This window comes from Ranitomeya variabilis, chromosome 2 (assembly GCF_051348905.1).
Source record: "Ranitomeya variabilis isolate aRanVar5 chromosome 2, aRanVar5.hap1, whole genome shotgun sequence".
NCBI lineage: Eukaryota > Metazoa > Chordata > Amphibia > Anura > Dendrobatidae > Ranitomeya > Ranitomeya variabilis.
The window spans coordinates 199721952-199748259 of NC_135233.1; the positions used below are offsets into that span (position 1 = coordinate 199721952).

Genomic DNA, 26308 nt, shown 5'->3' on the forward strand with positions numbered 1-26308 from the left:
GTTCGGTTTTTGACATGTTGAGTTTCATATAGAGGGAGGACATGATGTTGAAGACAGCGGTAAGACAATCACTGGTGTTTTGTAATAACTGAGATAATATGTATAATTGGGTGTCATCAGCATAGAGATGGTACTGGAAACCAAATCTACTGATTGTTTGTCCAATAGGGGCAGTATACAAGGAGAAGAGGAGGGGGCCTAGGACTGATCCTTGAGGAACCCCAACAGTGAGGAGGAGGAGCCAGCAAAAGATACAGTGAAGGAGCGGTCAGAGAGATAGGAGGAGAAACCGGATTGTAGAGGGTCAAGAAGAGAGTGATCTGAGAGATAGCCGATTAGATGGAGTGAACAATTTTGGTTGAGGGATGGCTTCTTAACCCCTTCACCACCTTGGGATTTTCCATTTTTGTGTTTTCGTTTTTTGCTCCCCTTCTTTCCAGAGCCATAACTTTTTTATTTTTCCATCGATATGGCCATGTGGAGACTTGTTCTTTGTGGGATGAGTTTTTACCATATAGTGTACTGCAAAACAGGAAAAAAAATTACAAGTGCTGATAAAAAGTGCAATTCCACAAATTGTTTATTTATATATTTTTACCATGTTCACTAAATGCTAAAATTGACCAAACGTAATAGTAGTGAAAAAAAATTCACAGTTTGTAAAAAAAAAAATGGCCACATTTTCTGAGACCTGTAGCATATCCATTTTTATGATCTGGGGCTGGGTGAGGGCTTATTTGTAGAGCACCGAGCTGATGTTTTTATTGATACCATTCTGGTGTACATACAATGTTTTGGTCTCCTGTTATTGCATTTTATTGCAATGTTTGGGTGACAAAAACGCGTAATTCTGTGGTTTACCGATCAGATTAATTTTTTTAACATTTTGATAGATTGGGTGCTTCTGAATGCGGCAATACCATTTTGATAATGTTTTATTCATTTATGTTTTAAATGGGGCAAAAGGGGGATGAGTTGAACTATATATTTTTTATTTTTTTATATTTTTAAAAACATTTTTTTCACTTTTTTACTTGTTTCAATAGTCTCCTTAGGAGACTTGAAGCTGCGATCTTCTGATCATTTGTGCTACACACAGCAGAACTTTAGCCCTGCTATGCATAGCAGAAATGCTCATCTGCTATGAACACTGGCCATGGGGCGGCGCTCATAGCAGAGCAGCAATGACAACCACAGGGATCTCCAGCAGACCCAAGGTTATCATGCCAACCAATTGGCACCCTTCGATCGTGTGAAAAGGGTGCTGACGGGCGGGCCTTATGAGCTGCATTTAACATGTTAACAGCTGCGGGTGGATCGTGATTACATCTGCAGCTGTTAGGGGCACATGTCAGGAAAACATGCAGGCTCAGCGCCAGTGTCTTCATCAAACGGGGAGACGACCTATGACATACTTATACGTCATAGATTGTAAAGGGGTTAAGTGACAGATGTATGCTGGCATGTTTAAATGAGGAGGGAAAGATATCTGATGAGAGGTTGAATATTTTTGTTAGGTGAGTGGTGACAGCAGGGGAAATGGACTGGAGGAGATGTGAGGGAATAGGGTCACTGGTGTAAGTAGTAGGTCAAGAAGATGCAAGTAACCTGATCACATCTTCTGTGACTGGTTCAAAGACAGAGAGTGAGCTAGATGCAGTGAGGAAGGGAGGACAGTACATGCTATTATAAGATTGGGTGAAAATTTCCTATCAGATATGGTCCTTTTTTTCTTTGAAATAATTAGCCAGATCTTCAGCACCGAGGTCGGTGGTTGGGGTCTGTACTCTTGGATTGAGGAGGGAATGTAAAGTGTCAGAGATGTTTAGGATTGTTGGATAGTGAGGTGATGAGGGTGTTGAAATAGGTTTGTTTGGAGAGGTGAAGAGCAGATATGTTGTAAGTAGTGTTGAGCGATACCGTCCGATACTTGAAAGTATCGGTATCGGATAGTATCGGCCGATACCCGAAAAGTATCGGATATCGCCGATACCCGATACCAATACAAGTCAATGGGACACCAAGTATCGGAAGGTATCCTGATGGTTCCCAGGGTCTGAAGGAGAGGAAACTCTCCTTCAGGCCCTGGGATCCATATTACTGTGTAAAATAAAGAATTAAAATAAAAAATATTGATATACTCACCTCTCCGGAGGCCCCTGGACATCACCGCTGGTAACCGGCAGCCTGCTTTGCTTAAAATGAGCGCGTTCAGCACCTTCCATGATGTCACGGCTTCTGATTGGTTGCGTGCCGCTCATGTGACCGCCACGCGACCAATCACAAGCCGTGACATCATTCTCAGGTCCTAAATTCCGAATTCTAGGAATTTAGGACCTGAGAATTACGTCACGGCTTGTGATTGGTCGCGTGGCGGTCACATGAGCGGCACGCGACCAGTCAGAAGCTGTGACGTCATGGAAGGTGCTGAACGCGCTCATTTTAAGCAAAGCAGGCTGCCGGTTACCAGCGATGATGTCCAGGGGCCTCCGGAGAGGTGAGTATATCAATATTTTTTATTTTAATTCTTTATTTTTTACATGGATATGTATCCCAGGGCCTGAAGGAGAGTTTCCTCTCCTTCAGACCCTGGGAACCATACACTGGGAACTTCCGATTCCGATTCCCGATACCACAAAAGTATCGGATCTCGGTATCGGAATTCCGATACCGCAAGTATCGGCCGATACCCGATACTTGCGGTATCGGAATGCTCAACACTAGTTGTAAGCTTTAACCTATAATGGATGAAATCTTCGGGCAGATTAAATTTTCTCCACAGACGTTCGGCGCACCTGGAGCACCACTGTAGGAAACATGTTTGCATCTGTGCTGAGTTGTTCTATATGTAGGAGATCCAGCTTCATCTATGACACTCAGCAATGTAACCTCATAATATTTCAGTGTAGAGTCTGGACATGAAAGAGAGGAGATTGGGGCTAATGATGACTTCAAATTTGACATACTTTTCGAGGTGTTAATAGCACGTATATTTCTATAAGTGTGGTAAGTGGGGGGGGTGTCCTGAGCACAGTGATAGTTCTTTACAGCTAATCAAAGACGGTTGTGGTCAGAGAGCGGAAAACGGGAGTTAGTAAAATCATGCACTGAGCAAAGCCCGGAGAAGATCAGGTCTAACGTCTTTCTGTCTTGATTTGTAGGAGTTAGTTATATCAGGAGCAATGATGAAGAAATTTCCAAGGAGTTCAGCTGGTAGTCTACGACAATCCAGCTCAGGCTACACTGAGAGGGAAACAGTCTGGAGGGCTGTGCACGTCTGATTTTTTTCCTTAGACCGAGTGATCCGTGCAAATTCACTGTGACATGTCTGATTTACATGTAAGTGTCGGATCAAAATTGACAATGCAAGTAGTGAAGAAAAATCGGACAGTACTCAGATGCCATCTGTCATGGTCCAATTTTCACATACTGTTAGACAGGAGAAGGTGGAGAAACTTTTTTTTTCTTTCACGTATAAGAAAAAATGATGACACTAGGACCAAACTCTGTGGAAAATGGCTCTCACTGTGGATCTCGGAAGTCCAAGAGCCCTAGCATTGGCTCTGTAACGATTTTGATGACTCTGTATGTGAATCTTTTTTTTACGCACTGCCTTAGCTCAGCAGGACTTCACCACCTTCCCTATGGTTGCTGCCCTCTGCTATGCTCCACGTTGGGTTTTACAAGTGGCCTGGCCTGCTCTCATGATAACATTTGCCTAGGCCTATTTAAGATCCATTAAAACACACTCTTGCACTGTTGTCAGTAGCGTAGCTACCCGGGGGAACAGAGGGTGCAGGCGCCCCGGGCCCGGTGCTCTGATGGGGCCCACCCGGAGCTATGCTATTGTAAGCGCACCGATACAGTTACATTCTGCAGCAGAGCAGGGAGAATCGATCTCCCTGCTCTGCTGCTATGGGGCCCCTGAGCAGGCGGGGGGCCCCGGTGCCATCAGTGGGCCCCCCGCCCGTCATCGGAAGATCAGCTGTATAGGCATTTAGCCAATACAGCTGATCGCATTGATGGGAGAAGGGGCGCTGCGCTCCTTCTCCCATCATCCCCCTGTCAGTGTTGGCGTCTGACGTCGCCGACACTGACAGCGGGTACGATGACGTCACTGCCCGGCCCCCGCTGTCAGGAGATCAGCGGGAGCAGCGCAGGAACCAGGAAGAAGAGAGGTGAGTATTTATGTATTTATTTTTTATGGGGATCTGCCGCCTTATTACAGGGTCTGCCTATGGGGGGCTGCCTTATTACAGGGTCTGCCTATGGGGGCTGCCTTATTACAGGGTCTGACTATGGGGGCTGCCTTATTATAGAGTCTGACTATGGGGGTGCTGCCTTATTACAGGGTCTGCCACCTTATTACAGGGTCTGCCTATGGGGGGTCCTGCCTTATTACACAGTCTGCCTATGGGGTTCTGCCTTATACTACAGAGTCTGTCTATGGGGGTACTGCCTTATTGCAGGGTCTGCCTATATGGGGGTGAAGCCTTATTACAGTGTCTGCCTATGGGGGGCTGCCTTATGCTATAGAGTCTGCCTATGGGGAGTGCATTATAGTATATTGTGGACTATTTGGTGCATTATGCTACTGTATATGGAGGCTATCTAGGGGGCCATCATACAGTATGGAGATTAGAGTGAGGGGGTCATTATACAGTGTTCGAGCCATCAAACAGTTTGGAGGCTACTAAGGAGTCAGTATACTGTGTGGGTGGTACTATACAGTGAGGGGCATTATACTGTGTATAAGAGAGCATCATGCTGTGTATAGGGGAACTGTACAGGGGGAGACATTATTAAATGTTAAGTGGGCACTTATTGCTATAGGGGAACTCGGGTTACTGTGGCTATCAAAGGAGCAAACATGGCAATATTATTTTCTAGGGGGCAAAATATGGACAATATTTTCTAGGGCACTTGCACCCAGTATTACTATATTATAGAGGGGTGCTTTAGGGGTGCACAGAGAACCACACAGCAGGTGCAATAATAGCGACACATACGGCAGCAGTGACTCAGTATTTGGGGTATCAGGTGGAGTAATAGGGACACATACGGCAGCAGCGGCTCAGTATTTGGGGTATCAGGTGGAGTAATAGGGACACATACGGCAGCAGCGGCTCAGTATCGGGGTATCACGTGCAGTAATAGGGACACATAAGGCAGCAGCGGCTCAGTATCGGGGTATCAGGTGCTTAATAGGGACACATACGGCAGCAGCTCATTATTGGGGTATCAGGTGCAGTAATAAGGACACATACGGCAGCAGCTGCTCAGTATTGGGATATCAGGTGCAGTAATAGGGTCACAAATGGCAGCAGCGGCTCAGTATCGGGGTATCAGGTGCAGTAATATGGACACATACGGCAGCAGCAGCTCAGTATTGGGGTATCAGGTGCAGTAATAGGGACACATACGGCGGCTCAGTATTGGGGTATCAGGTGCAGTAATAGGGACACATACGGCAGCAGCGGCTCAGTATTGGGGTATCAGGTGCAGTAATATGGACACATACGGCAGCAGCAGCTCAGTATTGGGGTATCAGGGGCAGTAATAGGGACACATAAGGCAGCAGTGGCTCAGTATTGGGGTATCAGGGGCAGTAATAGGGACATATACGGCAGCAGTGGCTCAGTATTGGGGTATCAGGGGCAGTAATAGGGACACATACGGCAGCAGCGGCTCAGTATTGGGGTAACAGGGGCAGTAATAGGGACACATACGGCAGCAGAAGCTCAGTATCGGGTTATCAGGTGGAGTAATAGGGACACATAGGGCAGCAGCGGCTCAGGGGTATCAGCAGGATGAGGAGTTTGTGCAGGTTGGGAATAGATGGTGATGGAGCTGGAATATGAGAAGTGAAATGTGTCTTTGTTGTATTCTCTGCAGACGAGTTGTTGCTGGAAGTTGTCATGTCGGTCTGGGCCAGATGGAAAAGACGGGAAAAATTATCAATTCCACCAGAAAGATCGTCAGCGGTAAGACATTATCTGCAGCTGTGCTGTGATCTCTTATATGTTCTGTAGGGCTGGTATGTACCACTGACCATATGGCGGTAATATATATGTTGGTCTTTATATAGAGATTATCTTCAGTAACATCGTTGTCATCTGCTGAGGTTCTCCTCCAGTATTAGGGCGCATCACCGAGTTGTAATGAAGGTTACCTGGTTAGGGGCCCACTGAGAAGTTTAGCCCCCCTGTACTAAAACCCTAGCTACGCCTCTGACTGTTGTGTGTTGGTATTAAGACTCCTAGTCCTGTTTGTTTGCTGTGCTCCTCCATCAGCTCCTGATCTGCATCTGCCTTGTGACCCTGCATATCTGTTGCCTTCATATCAATGCCTTCCTGTCTGCTACACCAATGTCCAAGCTCCGTTTAACCACCTGGACCTGAGGCTCAGAGGATTCACCTCACCTAGGTGAGCCTGACAGAATCTCTATAACGTGACCTCATGTGCTTCCTTTTCATACTTTCTAACCTGCTTTGCATTGCCATTTGTGATTTTCATATTGTCCACACCTCTTACTTGCCACAGGTGGGTTTGCTCGATCATCGCATGCTTGAAACAAAGTGCTTTACCCACAATTTTGGAAAGGTGATATCAATTTTGTTTGGCCTTCTTTTGGGATTTTGTGTGAAATTATGTGCACTTTGCTTTTTTTTCTCTGTTTTTTGTGCTATTCCAATGCCCAAAAAGGAAAACTTCATTTTCTGGAACAATTTCAAGGGTGCCAACACTTTCGCCCATGACTGTATATGAAAATATATTGAAAAAAAACCCACCAAAAACTAGACAAAAAAGGCACAAATGTAATATTAGCATGAGCTTAGTTTACTGGGTGAAGCAGTTATGATAGCAGTTTTCTCTGCTGCAGATCTAGCAGAGCTCTGAATGCTGAACCCTGTGTAACCACTCCCCCACCACTGATTGACAGCTTTTAGTGTACACTGTGCATAGACAGAAAGCTGCCAATCAGTGGTGGAGGTGTGTCTGGACCAGCAGGCAAGAGACACCTAGTCCTGCAGTGATATCTCCTGCTGATAAAACACTGATTTTATTAAAACAGCAAACATCCTAATAAGTGATACATTGTTGGACTCAGGGTTTCTAGCCCTACATCATGCTGTTCTCCGATAGCAAAAAAATAGCTGCCATGTTCTCTTTAAAATGAAACTGTACTTTCAACACACTTTGCATCAATCAATAGCATGGGAGACAATGAGAAACTTTGTAATATACCCTATTACAGAAATCAACTTATTTCTCCATTTATCAGAAACTGCTTCCTCTTCCTCTCCCTCCTGAACTTGTCATCCATTCTGTAAAAAAACCTGCTTAAATAGTTTTGCTCACGCAAGCAAAGTGAGGTTCCAGACTACACTTTCTATTATAGTTGAGGGAGATGAGGAGTGAGCAACAAAGGCACATTGAGACATTGAAAGATCATGTTGAGTTTTCTATCATGTCTTTTGCTTTACCCCTGAGCTGGATTCACATCTACACAGCTAGATACTGCTAATTATTGTATTCCATGTTGATGCTGTTTCTCTATTTGTGCACGAAAGGAATAATGAGCAAAAATCAGTCCCTGAGTGCTGTGCGCAGGAGACTTCAAAACAGCTATTCTTCTGCCAGAAGCACAAAGTCAAATGAAAATGAGGAGATAGTCTACAGAGGAGGAAAACTGAAGAACATGTAAGATACTAGCCATATGATGGCCAAAAAATTGTGTTATTCTTTATGTACACACATAGGACTGTTTATTCTGAATAAAAAAGTGTTTTTCAACCCAAAAAACATGATGAATCAATAATTCTCTATTGATATATTATAGCATATAATAAATACAAGAAAAATCCCACCAGAAAATAAATAATAATCCTCTGAAAAACAGAGCTTCACGTCTCTGTAGAAAAGCTCTGATCACAAAAATCCTTCAAATCCACAATGGGAACCACATTATGAAGACTCCGATAATATCAAATGATTATCAATAAAGAGCATGGTGGATACCTGCGAGCAAATGGGGGGGAGACCTGAACAAACAGAAGCACTTTTCACTTATCAGTCGGGAGACTGAACAGTTACTTGGAAGTACAGTTGCCCTTTAGCATTCGTTCAGACCATTACAATATTCAGATCATCAAACAAACTGCCAAACTGAATCCAATTTTTTTCCTGCACCTATCTTCCTATAAAATGAATAGAATCGAAATGCATAATCTTTTCATACTAGAATCATTAATTTTTCCTTAGTAATGATTCTTATCCTTAACGATGTAGGAGTTGTATAAAGGTGGTCACCAGTGACCCCAAGTTGCTGACAATGGCAAAGGGACTGAATCCTCTGTTAGTTGCAAAAAAAGAAAACAGCCAGCTGTTGTAAATTTTACTGGATTAACAGTTTGCTTGACATAAGGATTGTGCAGGATTGACCTGGCAGTCAATTGTTGGATACGTTTGTTAATTATTGATATTGTGTGTTGTATGTAATATTAAAAGAATATATCCCCCTTAAAATCTTAGAGTTAGATTTCTTGCCAGCTAGTCTCAGCTTACACAGTCCATACAACCTGAAATGTTGAAACTATTTTTCAACCTGAACCAAAATGTAATATGCCGCGACTTGAACCCACAAAGATACGTAACGGAACAAAGAAGCTTTGCGTAAAACAGAACATTTCTAGGTGGTCTTCGGGTCATTACTGATTCCCATTTAGTGGAGCATAAAATGTCCCATGATTTCGGAATCAATTGTTTGAAAGTATTTATAGTTAATATTAGGGTTGAGCGAAACGGATCGGTCATTTTCAGAAATCGCCGACTTTTAGGCAAAGTCGGGTTTCATGAAACCCGACCCGATCCCAGTGTGGGATCGGCCATGCGGTACACGATCAGAGCGTCAAAGTCGCGTTTCATATGACGCTGTTACCGCCGTTTTTCATCCAATGAAGGAGGACGCAGAGTGCGGGCAGCGTGATGACATAGGTCTCTGTCGCCACCATCTTAGACAAGGGCATGTTTCAAAAGAGGAAGAAGACGGAAGTAAATGTCATCAGATCTATAAATTTCAAACTTTATTAAGTATTATATAAAAAACAACAATTCCAAATATTAAAAAATACCTAAAAATGGAGAACACATGCAAAAAAAACGCACAAAAACAGCAATGCAGCACATATAAGTATGTGTATACAAAATTCTTCTATATATGCATGGAATGCCTATTGCACTAATTTGTTATCCCTATTACTGTTAAGGTGTATGGTATAGAGATTATAGATTGCTTAAATATGGAGCTATCCCAACACTATAGTAGCGCTGCACCACTACTGTGGAGGCATACTGGTTAAATATAAAGAGATAAAGTGCATAGTGCAATATATCCAGCTATTTGCCACCATATGGCCACCAAGCACCTGAAAGTGCATCTGCAAAATGAGGGAGCATCCACATAATCAACAGTCCTTTGGCCCCATATACTAATAGTGCATACACAAATGTTAGACAGATTTTAACATAAAATAAATGTAAAGTGACTATGCTACATAACCTGATTGTGCGGTCCTGAGCCCCAACGCGCGTTTCGCGTTTAGCTTCGTCCGGGGGAATGTATGCTGGGGTGTCAAATGTGGTGCTTTTTATAGTAGTTGGCTAATCAGGCCATATTGGTATTGACAGTGTTGAAGCCGGCTACCGCGCCTGCGCAGGTCAGCGTCCTGCGTCACTTCCTCTCTCCCTGACTGGTACATCAGGGGGAGGAGTCAGCGACGTCATGGACGCGTTGCCATAGCAGCGCGGCAACCAGTACAGCCACAAAGTGTTATTACTGCTAGAGCGAATCAAGAGGGTGTAGGGAGGGGACTCAGTAAGTGGAGGATAGCTATACCTCTTATGTGGCTCCTATATGGTGGTGGTACTCAGCCGCTTACTCATGCAGCTGCGCACGCGCAGCTCGGCGTCCCACGTCACCGCCACACCCCCTAGTCCGACGCGTCAGAACCGGGGGCGGAGTCAGCGGCGTAACAGACGCGTTGCCACAGCAACGCAGCAACATGATCCGCCGCAGGGAAACCCACCTCCAACAAGAATACCACAGAGAAAGGACTGTAATGGGAGTAGATAACCTAGGTTACTGTACGGATACAGCACATATGGTACACGTGCTGTGAGATTAAGTGTGGTAAGTAGTGTATAATGAAATATAATAAGATTCGTTAAAATCAAATAACACCGATTTATGGTGAGTGATAAGGGGATGGTATCCCCAAAAGGCATGTAGTGAATCTATATAATACCTTATGTGTTCAAAGGACCACACAGAGCCATAACCCATACTATTGCGGGGACAACCTTCCCCTCCTACGCAGAAAACTAGGTTCAAGAATCTTATTATGCATATATAGGCCCATAAGGGGCCATAATTCATCAGTGAATGAATCAAGTGTATATCACATTATTATAATAAAATATTGTGAGTAAAGGACCCTCTCAGGTCAGTGACCTATAATAAAATCAGTGAATAAATAAATAGTGCCTAAATTCAGATTAATATACTAAATATTGTGTACATATAGATAAAGAATGTCAGTGCCCCCATAGTGAAGAGGGATATGTTACTTCCAGTGACCATTGTGATAAATCTATGACCCGCTCTTTATATGTATAAAGGTCCATATAGGACCAAGACCCATATGTTGTATGTTCCCAATCTATAAGACCTGAAGTTTGGGAATCATATACAACCATAACCCACCAGTTAATAGGGCCAACTATACCCATTAAACTAAAGCAGAAGCTCACTATTGTGAATACGGACCAATTCATGCCTATAACCTATGAATAAGTAAATGGATATATGTGTCTACTGTTATATAGACATAGCATGTAAATAACAGAACATTACATTGAAAATTATCCAATTTGTATTGAATCAATAAAGTGCAGATATATATACTGAGTCATACACACATTGTGATTTAACTTAATTGTTCACTATTTGGATCCCATAGTGGGTATGGCTCACAGTTTAAATAGAAGTCCAATAAAGTCCATCACTCAAACATATCCATTTAGTTGTCCTTGATTCCCATTTTTCTTAGACATGGTTTGCTTTTTTCTTCTTCTTTTTTTCTTTTTTTCTCTCTTTAAAGTTTTTCTCTCTAGGTTCCAAAGAGGTCCCCCATCTGCCACCGACAAGACCCAGAATAAGAACATCTCTCCATGAGACAGCATGCAGCCCTCCAATCACCGCACTTCACATAGCCAGCCCAACCACCAACAGATGGTAAGTAGTACCTAAATAAAACTGAAACAGACACAATTAAAAACCCGTATAACTCAATTTCTCATTTAACCCTTTCGGGTGGATACAATCAATCTTTTTAATCCATCTAATTTCTAACTGCGCTAGAATTTTTCTCCAATTTCCACCTCGCTGATCAATAAACACCTTATCGATCCCCGATACCATAAGGGCATGGCAGTGATTGGCTTGCTGTCTGCGGCGTCACAGGGGCTATAAAGGGGCGTGCACGCCGACCGCCATCTTACTTCTGCCGATCTGAGCATAGGGAGAGTTTGCTGCAGTTAGTCAGAAGCAGGGACAGAGTTAGGGAGGAAATATAAACCCCCAAACCGCTTGTGCTGGAGCGATTTTCACTGTCCCACACCACCTTTTTGTGCAGGGAAAGTGGCGGTCGTATTTTAGTGCAGCAGCTGCATAGCTGTGTGCACGGTGCTGTGCAAACCAACTGCTTTTTTCAAAGCAAAAATCCTGTTGCTCCTTTCTGCACAGTTACCTGTCTTGTTTATTTGTCCACATTTTTTTGTTCTGAAGTCCTTTTTATTGCTGCCATACTTGTCCTGAGATCATTGTAGGGACTAGGGAGCGTGTTATTGCAGTAATTTTATTTTATTTATTTTTTTTTTTAATAATAATAATTACAGCCACTTTCTGCCACGTTCATAGTGTTGTGTTATACCACTGTGCCAGAGTTGTGGTTCAATTTCTCCCCCCAAAAGTGAGATAGTAATTCTCACACAGTTTATATTCTGCTGTACTGCTAGTGTGCCATATATCAGGCAGCCACTTTCTGCCACGTTCATAGTGTTGTGTTATACCACTGGGCCAGAGTTGTGGTTCAGTGTCTCCCCCCAAAAGTGAGATAGTATTTCTCACACAGTTTATATTCTGCTGTACTGCTAGTGTGTCGTATATCAGGCAGCCACTTTCTGCCACGTTCATAGTGTTGTGTTATACCACTGGGCCAGAGTTGTGGTTCAGTGTCTCCCCCCAAAAGTGAGATAGTAATTCTCACACAGTTTATATTCTGCAGTACTGCTAGTGTGTCATATATCAGGCAGCCACTTTCTGCCACGTTCATAGTGTTGTGTTATACCACTGGGCCAGAGTTGTGGTTCAGTGTCTCCCCCCAAAAGTGAGATAGTATTTCTCACAGTATATATTCTGCTGTACTGCTAGTGTGTCGTATATCAGGCAGCCACTTTCTGCCACATTCATAGTGTTGTGTTATACCACTGGGCCAGAGTTGTGGTTCAGTGTCTCCCCCCAAAAAATGAGGAAGTCTGGTGGAAGAGGCTGTGGGCGGGGGTTGCCGGCTAGTACTGATGGTGGTGGTGGTGCTGCATCTGGTGGTAGTGGCAAAAGCACAGTAGCACCTAAGGCTGGAGGTGTTGAGCCTGCGTCATCGTCTGGCTACACAAGGAATCAAAGGCTCCCTTACCTGGGAGTAGGAAAAAAGCTTTTAAAGCCGGAGCAGCAGGAAAAAGTTTTGTCTTTCCTTGCTGACTCAGCCTCTAGCTCTTTCACCTCCTCTTCCCAAAGTTCAAAATCTAAAAGCAGCCAGTCGTCAGTGGATGCTTCTGGTCCGGAAAAAGACGTTTCCTTGTGTCCTTCTCCCAAACCAAAAGTGAAGGATGCGTCAGGCGACACTACAGGTTACTCCATGGAGCTCTTTACCCATACCATGCCAGGGTTAGAAAAGGAAACTGTACACTGCCCATTACAAGAAGAATCGGACATGGAGTGCACTGATGCACAGCCACAGCTAGATTATGATGCTGTTCCATTGACTCAGATCACTACATTGACCTCGCAGTTTCCTGAGCCAGAATCTGACCCTGATGAGACTATGGTGCCCTGTCCCGAACGCTATAGCACCGGCTTACACGTTGACACTGAGGAAGGTGCACATGACATTGTGGAGGAGGCAGTGATAGATGACCCAGTTCTTGACCCAGATTGGCAGCCATTGGGGAAAGAGGGTGCCGCTGGCACTAGCTCACAAGCGGAGGAGGGTTATCCGCAGCAACACCAATCTACATCGCAACAGCTGTCATCAGCCAGGCCCGTATCAGGCCCAAAACGTGTGACAAAAACAGTTTTAGGACAGCGTGGCCAACCGCTGAAAGTTGCACAGCGTGCAATGCCTGAAAAGGAATTCCATAGTAGGAAGAGTGCAGTGTGGCATTTTTTTGACCAAGATCCCAATGATCAGTCTAAAGTGATCTGTAAGAAATGCTCAAAGACCTTTAGCAGAGGGAAGATTCTTCAAAATTTGAATACAACGTGCATGCGTAGACATTTAACCAGCATGCACTTGCAAGCCTGGACTAATTACCAAACGTCCTGTACTGTTGGTGCACCTGGTCAGAATGAAGGTAGTCAGCAACACTACATTGCTTCCCTCACTGTAAGCCCACCGGTTCGGACACCACCAGCAGCAAATGTGGAGGGATCGTCGCAAGGCCAAAGCAGGCAGGGAATCAGAAGGTTATTGGTAGGAAGCACTGAAAGTAGGCCAACATCACCAACTGTCTCTCAATCCGCCATGTCCACACCACCACCACCGCTAGTTCCACCATCTGCAGGTCTCCTGTCCAGCTCACCCTAGAAGAGACTCTCGTGAGGAAAAGAAAGTACTCATCCTCTCATCCGCGTACACAGGGTTTGAACGCCCACATTGCCAGATTAATCTCGTTAGAGATGATGCCCTACCGGTTGGTCGAAAGCAAAGCTTTCAAAGACCTGATGGCCTACGCAGTACCACGCTATGACCTACCCAGTCGCCACTTCTTTGCTAGAAAAGCCATCCCAACCCTCCACCAGCATGTCAAAGACCGCATTGTCCATGCACTGAGGCAGTCTGTCAGTGGAAAGGTGCACCTCACCACAGATGCATGGACCAGTAGACATGGCCAGGGACGTTACGTGTCCATCACGGTGCACTGGGTTAATGTGGTGGATGCAGGGTCCACAGGGGACAGCCATAGTGGGACAGTTCTGCCTAGCCCACGGTCTAGGAAACAGTTGGCAGTAGGCATTCGACACCCCTCCTCCTCCTCCTCTTCCTCCAGAAGCGACAGCTCATCCACAGAGCGCAGTCACCTGGCAACTCCATCCGCAGCTGCCAGTGTTGCACACGAGGTGTCTCATTATGGAACAGCTAGTGGTAAGCGTCAGCAGGCTGTGTTGGACATGAAGTGTTTGGGCAACAACAGACACACCGCGGAAGTACTGGCCGAGTTCTTGCAGCAAGAAAGTGAGTCATGGCTGGGCAGTGTACATCTTGAGGCAGGCAAGGTAGTCAGTGATAATGGAAGGCATTTTATGGCTGCCATAGCCCTTTCACAACTTAAACACATACCTTGCTTGGCTCACACTTTGAACCTGGTGGTGCAGTGCTTCCTGAAAAATTATCCGGAGTTACCAGCCCTGCTCCTGAAGGTGCGAAAACTTTGTTCGCACATCCGCCGGTCGCCCGTACACTCCAGCCGTATGCTGAACCATCAGCGATCGCTAAATCTTCCACAGCAATGCCTAATTATAGATGTTGCAACAAGGTGGAACTCCACACTGCACATGGTTCAGAGGCTGTGTGAACAGAGGCGTGCTGTCATTTATTTGTGGGGGGATATGCATACACGGGCAGGCAGTTGGATGGCAGACATGGTTGTCTGGTGTGCAGTGGTCGAAGATACAAGACCTCTGTCAAGTCCTTCAGTGTTTTGAGGAATGCACATGGCTGGTAAGTGCAGACGACGCCATCATAAGCATGAGCATCCCACTTATGCGTCTGCTGATGCAAAGTTTGACGCACATTAAGGAGCAGGCGTCTGCAGCCGAGAAGAAGGGAAGCCTTGATGACAGTCAGCCATTGTCTGGTCAGGGAACTGTCCAGGACGAGGTGGCGGATGAAGAGGATGAGGAGGACGATGATGGGGCTGAATATGTATGGGAGGAGGGAGCTTCTCAGGGGGCAATAGAAACTGGTGCCTTTGCAAGGTCTGGTACAGGTTTCTTGCGGGACACTTGTGATGTAGATTTGCAAGAAAGTGCTCCTCAACCCAGCAGAAGCAGTGAATTGACACCTGGAACATTGGCCCACATGGCTGAGTATGCCTTGCGTATCCTAAAAAGGGACCCCCGCATTGTCAAAATGATGACCGATGACGATTACTGGTTGGCCTGCCTACTGGATCCACGCTACAAAGGGAAATTGCAAAATATCATGCCACATGAGAACCTAGAGCAAATATTGGCTACAAAACAAGTAACTCTTGTAGACTGTTTGGTTCTGGCATTCCCAGCACACAGCGGCGGTGATGGTTCTCACACGAGCCGTAGGGGGCAACATGGCAGAGGTGCTAGCGGTGCAGAAATCCGAAGTGGCGTTGGACAGAGGGGTTTTATGACAAGGTTGTGGAGTGATTTTTCAATGACCGCTGACACGACAGGGACAGCTGCATCGATTCAAAGTGACAGGAGACAGCATTTGTCCAGTATGGTTACAAACTACTTTTCCTCCCTTATCAATGTTCTCCTTCACAGGTCATTCCCCTTTGATTACTGGGCATCTAAACTAGACACCTGGCCTGAATTGGCAGAATGTGCATTACAGGAGCTCGCTTGCCCTGCTGCCAGTGTGCTATCAGAAAGAGTCTTCAGTGCTGCTGGTTCAATACTGACCGAAAAAAGGACACGTCTGGCTACCTAAAATGTTGATGGTCTAACCTTCATTAAAATGAACCAATCATGGATTTCAAATTCTTTTGCCCCACCTTCCCCTGCTGACACATAGCTTTCCTTTAAAAACGTCTTGCTTTTGGACTCCTCTTACTGACTGCTCCAATTCCTCCATTTGCTGCTGCTGAATGTCCACCATAGGCCATTTTTAACACCTCCCTAAATGGGCTGACTCCCCCCACAGGCCCGTGGTCACCACTTGGCGCAAGCACCCGTGCGAGTGCCGTTTGCCTGGACAGGTGGGTGTGCCCACTTTTGGCCGACGGCACTGGCACAGGGTCCCTCATCATACAATTAAGTGTCTCTGGCGGTGGGGGTGCACACCCAACGTCAGACACACCGTCGTAATATGAGGGGCCCTGGGCCAGTACCGCCGCCCACGAGAGAGTGTTCCCCCCCCCAGCTCAAACAGTGCTCCACCGCTGTTTAGTCGGTGCTGTTAAATCCTTCAATGGCACTGCCAATACAAATTGAGAGATGATAGTAAATATATACAGGGACCATGCCCTCCATTTTGACATGTGAATACTGTGCGCGAACTACCACTATCTGGTACTCAGCAGAGGAACCCACCCCTGTACGTTGCTTTGCCACCTGTTTATTTACAAACAATTTTTTTGCAGACATTTAGCCCGCTTTACTATTTAGGCCAATGTACTGTGTCAGCCACTTATTCCAGTTGTCCTCCACCGAACAAAGCAGTGCCACCAGTTTACTCCTGTTACCAGTTTAGAACTGCATTGAGCCAACTTTTTTATTTTAGGCCTAGTAAGTCTGTCTGCGGCACTCCTAGCAATCATCCTCCGCTGACCAAACCAGTGCTGCCTGTGTACCCCTGTTACCCATTTTAAACTGCATTGAGCCAACTTTTTTATTTTAGGCCTACTAAGTCTGTCTGGGCCACTCCAGTCCTGACAATCGTCCTCTGCTTAACAACGCTCTGCCACCTGTGTACCCCTGTAACCAATTTTAAACTGCATTGAGCCAACTTTTTTAATTTAGGCCTACTACCTGTGTCTGTCTGCGCCACTCAATACAGCTGTCCTTCACTGCACAAAGCAGAGCCTCAATTTGCAGCCGATATCACATATTAAAGTGCATTTGGCCTACTAGTTTGGTTGGGCCTACTAACAGTGTCTGCCGCTCCTTGGTATTCTCCTGTGTTTTTCTCCTGAGCTTCAATCTTCAGGCTTTCGGCCTATAGGAATTTTAAAACTGCATTTGGCCTACTGGTTTGGTTGGGCCTACTAGCGGTGTCTGCCGCTCCTTGCTGTTCTCCTCCACTGAACAAAGCAGTGCTGCCTGTTTACTCCTGTTACCAATTTTGAACTGCATTTAGCCTACTTTATTCTTTGGGCCTATATCTGTGTTTCCTCCTCATCCTGCCCATTGCCCAGCCACTGCTAGATGAGCCTGCCGGTACATTGACCCAGACCACTACGTTCCCCTTGCACTCTACATAGCCAGTATCTGACCCTGCAGAAAGTCTGGTTCCCCTTCCCGCATACTATACCACCTTACACGGGGACAAAGAGGAAGGTGCAGATGAAAGTGCAGGTTCCTTCAACAGGTGGGGGGGGCATACTCGTTGGCGACGTCACTGGCACAGGGCCCCTCATAGTACGCAAAAGTGTCTCTGCCGGTGGGAGGCGCCCCCGCCATCGATCACAACGCCGTACTTTGAGGGGCCCTGTGCCAGTGGCAATGCGAACGAGTGTGCCCCCCCTGCTTGCTCAGGATCACAGCACTTGCAAAGTTGAAATACTTACCTCTCCCTGCTCCACCGCCGTGACGTAGTCCGCATTTCCTGGGCCCACGAAAAACTTGAGCCAGCCCTACTCCCCCCACAACTGTTGCCAAATGACCCCCAAATTTTCAATGGCTAACTATTATTATAAGGTAAATTAAGATTGACAAGCTTAAGTAACAAGAGTTGATGTTTTTGGCATTAAAATGGGCTCTGTTGGTGTTTTCCTGTCCTCCACTCACTGCCGACTTTGATTCTCCATTGACTTGCATTGGGTTTCGTGTTTCGGTCGGATCCCCGACTTTTCGCAATAATCGGCCGATTTCACCCGACCCGACTTTTGACAAAGTCGGGTTTCGCGAAACCCGACTCGATCCTGAAAAAGTAAAAGTCGCTCAACTGTCATGATTCTCAATGGCGAGAGAACATAGCCCAGCATATATGAGAACTAGCTCTTGGAAGATGGAAACTATACTGACCATGAACTAAACCTGCCGCACAACTAGAAGTGGCCGGGTAGCATGCCTACGTTTTTTAACCCTAGATGCCCAGCGCCAGCCGGAGAACTACCTAATCCTAGCAGAGGAAAAGACAGTCCTGGCTCACCTCCAGAGAAATTTTCCCAAAAGGCAGACAGAGGCCCCCACATATATTGGCGGTGATTTTAGATAAAATGACAAACGTAGTATGAAAATAGGTTTAGCAAAATCGAGGTCCGCTTTCTAGATAGCAGGAAGACAGAAAGGACACTTTCATGGTCAGCAGAAAACCCTATCAAAACACCATCCAGAAATTCCTTTAAGACTCTAGCATTAACTCATAACACCAGAGTGGCAATTTCCGATCACAAGAGCTTTCCAGACACAGTAACGAAACAGCAGCTGTGAACAGGAACAAAATGCAAAAACACACAAGGACAAAAGTCCAACTTAGCTGGGAGTTGTCTAGTAGCAGGAACAAGCACAGAAGGCTTCTGATTACATTGTTGACCGGCAAGAAACTGACAGAGGAGCAAGGTTATATAGCGACTCCCACATCCTGATAGGAGCAGGTGAACAGAGGGGATGATGCACACAAGTTCAATTCCACAAGTGGCCACCGGGGGAGCCCAGAATCCAATTTCACAACAGTACCCCCCCCTCAAGGAGGGGGCACCGAACCCTCACCAGAACCACCAGGGCGATCAGGATGAGCCCTATGAAAGGCACGGACAAGATCGGAGGCATGAACATCAGAGGCAGTGACCCAAGAATTATCCTCCTGACCGTATCCCTTCCATTTGACCAGATACTGGAGTCTCCGTCTGGAAACACGAGAGTCTAAGATCTTTTCCACAACGTACTCCAACTCACCCTCAACCAACACCGGAGCAGGAGGCTCAACGGAAGGCACAACCGGTACCTCATACCTGCGCAACAATGACCGATGAAAAACATTATGAATCGAAAAGGATGCAGGGAGGTCCAAACGGAAGGACACAGGGTTAAGAATCTCCAATATCTTGTACGGGCCGATGAACCGAGGCTTAAACTTAGGAGAAGAAACCCTCATAGGGACAAAACGAGAAGACAACCACACCAAGTCCCCAACACAAAGCCGAGGACCAACACGACGATGGCGGTTGGCAAAAAGCTGAGTCTTCTCCTGGGACAACTTCAAATTGTCCACCACCTGCCCCCAAATCTGATGCAACCTCTCCACCACAGCATCCACTCCAGGACAATCCGAAGATTCCACTTGACCGGAGGAAAATCGAGGATGAAACCCCAAATTACAGAAAAACGGGGACACCAAGGTGGCAGAGCTGGCCCGATTATTGAGGGCGAACTCCGCCAAAGGCAAAAAAGCAACCCAATCATCCTGATCCGCAGACACAAAACACCTCAAATATGTCTCCAAGGTCTGATTAGTCCGCTCGGTCTGGCCATTAGTCTGAGGATGGAAAGCAGACGAAAAAGACAAATCTATGCCCATCCTAGCACAGAATGCCCGCCAAAATCTAGACACGAATTGGGTCCCTCTGTCAGAAACGATATTCTCAGGAATACCATGCAAACGAACAACATTTTGAAAAAACAGAGGAACCAACTCGGAAGAAGAAGGCAACTTAGGCAAGGGAACCAGATGGACCATCTTAGAGAAACGGTCACACACCACCCAGATGACAGACATCTTCTGAGAAACAGGCAGATCCGAAATAAAATCCATCGAGATGTGCGTCCAAGGCCTCTTCGGGATAGGCAAGGGCAACAACAATCCACTAGCCCGAGAACAACAAGGCTTGGCCCGAGCACAAACGTCACAAGACTGCACAAAGCCTCGCACATCTCGTGACAGGGAAGGCCACCAGAAGGACCTTGCCACCAAATCCCTGGTACCAAAGATTCCAGGATGACCTGCCAATGCAGAAGAATGAACCTCAGAGATGACTCTACTGGTCCAATCATCAGGAACAAACAGTCTACCAGGTGGGCAACGATCAGGTCTATCCGCCTGAAACTCCTGCAAGGCCCGCCGCAGGTCTGGAGAAACGGCAGACAATATCACTCCATCTTTAAGGATACCTGTGGGCTCAGAATTACCAGGGGAGTCAGGCTCAAAACTCCTAGAAAGGGCATCCGCCTTAACATTCTTAGAACCCGGTAGGTACGACACCACAAAATTAAACCGAGAGAAAAACAACGACCAGCGCGCCTGTCTAGGATTCAGGCGCCTGGCAGACTCAAGGTAAATTAAATTTTTGTGGTCAGTCAATACCACCACCTGATGTCTGGCCCCCTCAAGCCAGTGACGCCACTCCTCAAAAGCCCACTTCATGGCCAAAAGCTCCCGATTCCCAATATCATAATTCCGCTCGGCGGGCGAAAATTTACGGGAAAAAAAGGCACAAGGTCTCATCACGGAGCAGTCGGAACTTCTCTGCGACAACACCGCCCCAGCTCCGATTTCAGAAGCGTCGACCTCAACCTGAAAAGGAAGAGCAACATCAGGCTGACGCAACACTGGGGCGGAAGAAAAGCGGCGCTTGAGCTCCCGAAAGGCCTCCACAGCATCAGGGGACCAATCAGCAACATCAGCACCCTTCTTAGTCAAATCAGTCAATGGTTTTACAACATCAGAAAAACCAGCAATAAATCGACGATAAAAGTTAGCAAAGCCCAAAAATTTCTGAAGACTCTTAAGAGAAGAGGGTTGCGTCCAATCACCAATAGCCTGAACCTTGACAGGATCCATCTCGATGGAAGAGGGGGAAAAAATGTATCCCAAGAAAGAAATCTTTTGAACCCCAAAAACACACTTAGAACCCTTCACACACAAGGAATTAGACCGCAAAACCTGAAAAACCCTCCTGACCTGCTGGACATGAGAGTCCCAGTCATCCGAAAAAATCAGAATATCATCCAGATACACAATCATAAATTTATCCAAATAATCGCGGAAAATGTCATGCATAAAGGACTGGAAGACTGAAGGGGCATTTGAAAGACCAAAAGGCATCACCAAATACTCAAAATGGCCCTCAGGCGTATTAAATGCGGTTTTCCACTCATCCCCCTGCTTGATTCGCACCAAATTATACGCCCCACGGAGATCAATCTTAGAGAACCACTTGGCCCCCTTTATACGAGCAAACAAATCAGTAAGCAGTGGTAACGGATATTGATATTTAACCGTGATTTTATTCAAAAGTCGATAATCAATACACGGCCTCAAAGAGCCGTCTTTCTTAGACACAAAGAAAAAAACGGCTCCTAAGGGAGATGACGAAGGACGAATATGTCCCTTTTCCAAGGACTCCTTTATATATTCTCGCATAGCAGCGTGTTCAGGCACAGACAGATTAAATAAACGACCCTTAGGGTATTTACTACCCGGAATCAAGTCTATGGCACAATCGCACTCCCGGTGCGGAGGTAGTGAACCAACCTTGGGTTCTTCAAAAACGTCACGAAAGTCAGACAAGAATTCAGGAATCTCAGAGGGAATAGATGATGAAATGGAAACCAAAGGTACGTCCCCATGAGTTCCTTTACATCCCCAGCTTAACACCGACATAGCTCTCCAGTCGAGGACTGGGTTATGAGATTGCAGCCATGGCAATCCCAGCACCAAAACATCATGTAGATTATACAGCACCAGAAAGCGAATAACCTCCTGGTGATCCGGATTAACACGCATAGTCACTTGTGTCCAGTATTGTGGTTTATTACTAGCCAATGGGGTGGAGTCAATCCCTTTCAGAGGTATCGGAGCCTCCAGTGGCTCCAAATCATACCCACAGCGTTTGGCAAAGGACCAATCCATAAGACTCAAAGCAGCGCCAGAGTCGACATAGGCGTCCGCGGTAATAGATGACAAAGAACAAATCAGGGTCACAGATAGAATAAACTTAGACTGTAAAGTGCTAATTGAAACAGACTTGTCAGGCTTCTTAGTACGCTTAAAGCATGCTGATATAACATGAGTTGAATCACCACAATAGAAGCACAACCCATTTTTTCGTCTAAAATTCTGCCGCTCGCTTCTGGACAGAATTCTATCACATTGCATATTTTCTGGCGTTTTCTCAGTAGACACCGCCAAATGGTGCACAGGTTTGCGCTCCCGCAGACGCCTATCGATCTGAATAGCCATCGTCATGGACTCATTCAGACTCGCAGGCACAGGGAACCCCACCATAACATCCTTAATGGCATCAGAGAGACCTTCTCTGAAAATCGCCGCCAGGGCGCACTCATTCCACTGAGTAAGCACAGACCATTTGCGGAATTTTTGGCAGTATATTTCAGCTTCATCTTGCCCCTGAGACAAGGACATCAAGGCCTTTTCCGCCTGAAGCTCTAAATGAGGTTCCTCATAAAGCAACCCCAAGGCCAGAAAAAATGCATCCACATTGAGCAACGCAGGATCCCCTGGTGCCAATGCAAAAGCCCAGTCTTGAGGGTCGCCCCGGAGCAAGGAAATTACAATCCTGACCTGCTGTGCAGGGTCTCCGGCAGAGCGAGACTTCAGGGACAAAAACAATTTGCAATTATTTTTAAAATTTTGAAAGTGAGATCTAATCCCCGAGAAGAATTCAGGCAAAGGAATTCTAGGCTCAGACATAGGTGCATGAACAACAAAATCTTGCAAATTTTGTACCTTTGTGGCGAGATTATTCAAACCTGTAGCTACACTCTGAAGATCCATTTGAAACAGGTGAACACAGAGCCATTCAAGGATTAGAAGGAGAGAAACAGAGGAAGGCTGCAGTATAGGCAGAATAGCAAGTGATTCAATTAAGAGCACACTCAGAACTAGAGGGAAAAAAAACAACAACAAAAAAAAATTGTAGCAGACTTCTTTTTTCTCTCCTTTCTCAGCCAGTAATTTAACCCTTTTTTGGGCCGGTCAAACTGTCATGATTCTCAATGGCGAGAGAACATAGCCCAGCATATATGAGAACTAGCTGTTGGAAGATGGAAACTATACTGACCATGAACTAAACCTGCCGCACAACTAGAAGTGGCCGGGTAGCATGCCTACGTTTTTTAACCCTAGATGCCCAGCGCCAGCCGGAGAACTACCTAATCCTAGCAGAGGAAAAGACAGTCCTGGCTCACCTCCAGAGAAATTTTCCCAAAAGGCAGACAGAGGCCCCCACATATATTGGCGGAGATTTTAGATGAAATGACAAACGTAGTATGAAAATAGGTTTAGCAAAATCGAGGTCCGCTTTCTAGATAGCAGGAAGACAGAAAGGACACTTTCATGGTCAGCAGAAAACCCTATCAAAACACCATCCAGAAATTCCTTTAAGACTCTAGCATTAACTCATAACACCAGAGTGGCAATTTCCGATCACAAGAGCTTTCCAGACACAGTAACGAAACAGCAGCTGTGAACAGGAACAAAATGCAAAAACACACAAGGACAAAAGTCCAACTTAGCTGGGAGTTGTCTAGTAGCAGGAACAAGCACAGAAGGCTTCTGATTACATTGTTGACCGGCAAGAAACTGACAGAGGAGCAAGGTTATATAGCGACTCCCACATCCTGATAGGAGCAGGTGAACAGAGGGGATGATGCACACAAGTTCAATTCCACAAGTGGCCACCGGGGGAGCCCAGAATCCAATTTCACAACACTCAACCCTAGTTAATATGTATTTTATACAACTGACAGAGAATAAACATTCTCATCCTATAGAAGTTCTACACTTAACTAGTTGAGCATTCCGATACCGCAAGTATCGGGTTTCGGCCGATACTTGCGGGTATCGGAATTCCGATACCGAGATCCGATACTTTTGTGGTATCGGGTATCGGTATCGAAACAACATTAATGTGTAAAAGAAAGAATTAAAATAAAAAATATTGCTATACTCACCTCTCCGACGCAGCCTGGACCTTACCGAGGGAACCGGCAGCGTTCTTTGCTTAAAATGCACGCGTTTACTGCCTTCCGTGACGTCACGGCTTGTGATTGGTCACGTGCCGCCCATGTGGCCGCGACGCGACCAATCACAGCAAGCCGTGACGTAATTTTCAGGTCCTGAATGCCTAATTCTAGGCATTCAGGATTTGAAAATTACGTTACGGCTTGTGACCGCGACGCGACCAATCACAAGCCGTGATGTCACGGGAGGCAGGAAACGCGCGCATTTTAAAATTACGTCATGGCTTGTGATTGATTGCGTGCCGTCCATGTGACCGCGACGCGACCAATCACAGCAAGCCGTGACGTAATTTCAGGTCCTGAATGCCTAATTCTGCATGACGTCGCGGTCACATGGGCGGCACGCGACCAATCACAAGCCGTGACGTCACGGAAGGCAGTAAACGCACGCATTTTAAGCAGAGAACGCTGCCGTTTCCCTCGGTAAGGTCCAGGCTGCGTCGGAGAGGTGAGTATAGCAATATTTTTTATTTTAATTCTTTCTTTTACACATTAATATGGATCCCAGGGCCTGAAGGAGAGTTTCCTCTCCTTCAGACCCTGGGAACCATCAGGGATACCATCCGATACTTGAGTCCCATTGACTTGTATTGGTATCGGGTATCGGTATCGGATTAGATCCGATACTTTGCCGGTATCGGCCGATACTTTCCGATACCGATACTTTCAAGTATCGGACGGTATCGCTCAACACTACACTTAACCTGTTTTCTGTTGTTTGTTTCTTTTTAATGGCATTTATATTAGTTCATAATACCAACATAATGTTTGCCGCTATGATGGCAAATATGTAAAATAAAGGCAATATACAACATGCATCCAGATAAAAAAAATTTGATCTTTCTCTTTAATTCTTCTAAACAGTCCAAGTTTCTAAAATAATGAGATTCTAAATACTCGGTTTTCTGTCCTGTTCTCACTTTTCCCTCTCAAAGTTTTATTTTTCCAAGAGATATTATCTAAGTTCTGGCGGCCAGGACGCTCACACTGTTGTCGCACATCACCCCTAATAAATCTTCTGAATTGTTCAGGAACTTCTATTTGTCTATGTCGTTCTTGCTATATAAACCTAAAGCAGTACAAATCAAAGAAACTAAAGTCTTCTATACTGTAGTTCTAAAATGGTCTAGTGTGATTGTTTACTGTAGAACTAAAACATCCGTAAAATGTGTATTTCACTCTTAATAAAAGATTTATTGTCAAAATTATTTCACTTGAGAACCAATTATTTTCTTACTTTGAGGCCTCATTTAGTTGTTAGTTTTTCACATACGTGTTTTATGTGTTTTATGTGTGAATTTAAAGGATAATAGCATGTACCCATTATAGTTTTTGGGACTGTTCACATGTCCGTGTTTTTTTTGCAAACCAAGAGCCTGATTTATTAACACTGGCATAGTACATACTAGACTTAATGGGTACTTTTATAATGATGGCGTAGACTTAGGATAGGTCATCAATATCAGATCAGTAGCGGTGCGACACCCAACAACCCCGCCAAGCAGCTGATCCTGGTGTTGGCGGCCAAGTGTGATCAGTTGTGGAGCTGCACAGCCTAGCTGTGTCAGCTGTATAGTGACGACCATGGGGTACTACAGATCCACTCATAGGGCGTGGATGTGTGGCCACTATACAGTTGACACAGCTGGACTGTGCAGCTCCACAACTGATCACATTCGGCCACGGACACCATGCATGGCTGATTGGCGAAGGTGCCCGATGTTGCACCACCACCGATCTGACATTAATGACTTATCCAAAGGATAGGCCATCAATATAAAAGTACCCATCAATATAAAAGTACTGGACAACAAATTTAATTAAGTGGTAGAGTGTACAAAGATGTGCCTAATTCATTAAAGAGGCCCATGCCACTTAAATAATTGGACACATCTTTCCAGTGCTATGCGGACTCCACCAGAAATGCCAGTAAGGGAGTAGAGTACATTTCTGGCAAAAGTTCTGCCGCTAAAGTGGCATACATTTTTTTAAAATTACATGGGCATTAGTAGCCACCTACTATTCCGACGCAGTTCTACCCATTTTAGTAGAGCTAGCTGAGACTAT

At 45.5% G+C, this 26308-nt stretch overlaps 1 long non-coding RNA gene across 1 annotated transcript in view; it reads right to left on the reverse strand.

Moving 5' to 3' along the window:
* Positions 1-11186: 11186 nt before the first annotated feature.
* Positions 11187-26308, reverse strand: part of LOC143809231 (uncharacterized) — a 130721-nt gene continuing 115599 nt past the window's right edge. The window contains exon 3 of the long non-coding RNA XR_013222161.1: positions 11187-11317. This is a non-coding gene — a long non-coding RNA (uncharacterized LOC143809231). The remainder of the gene's footprint in view (positions 11318-26308) is intronic.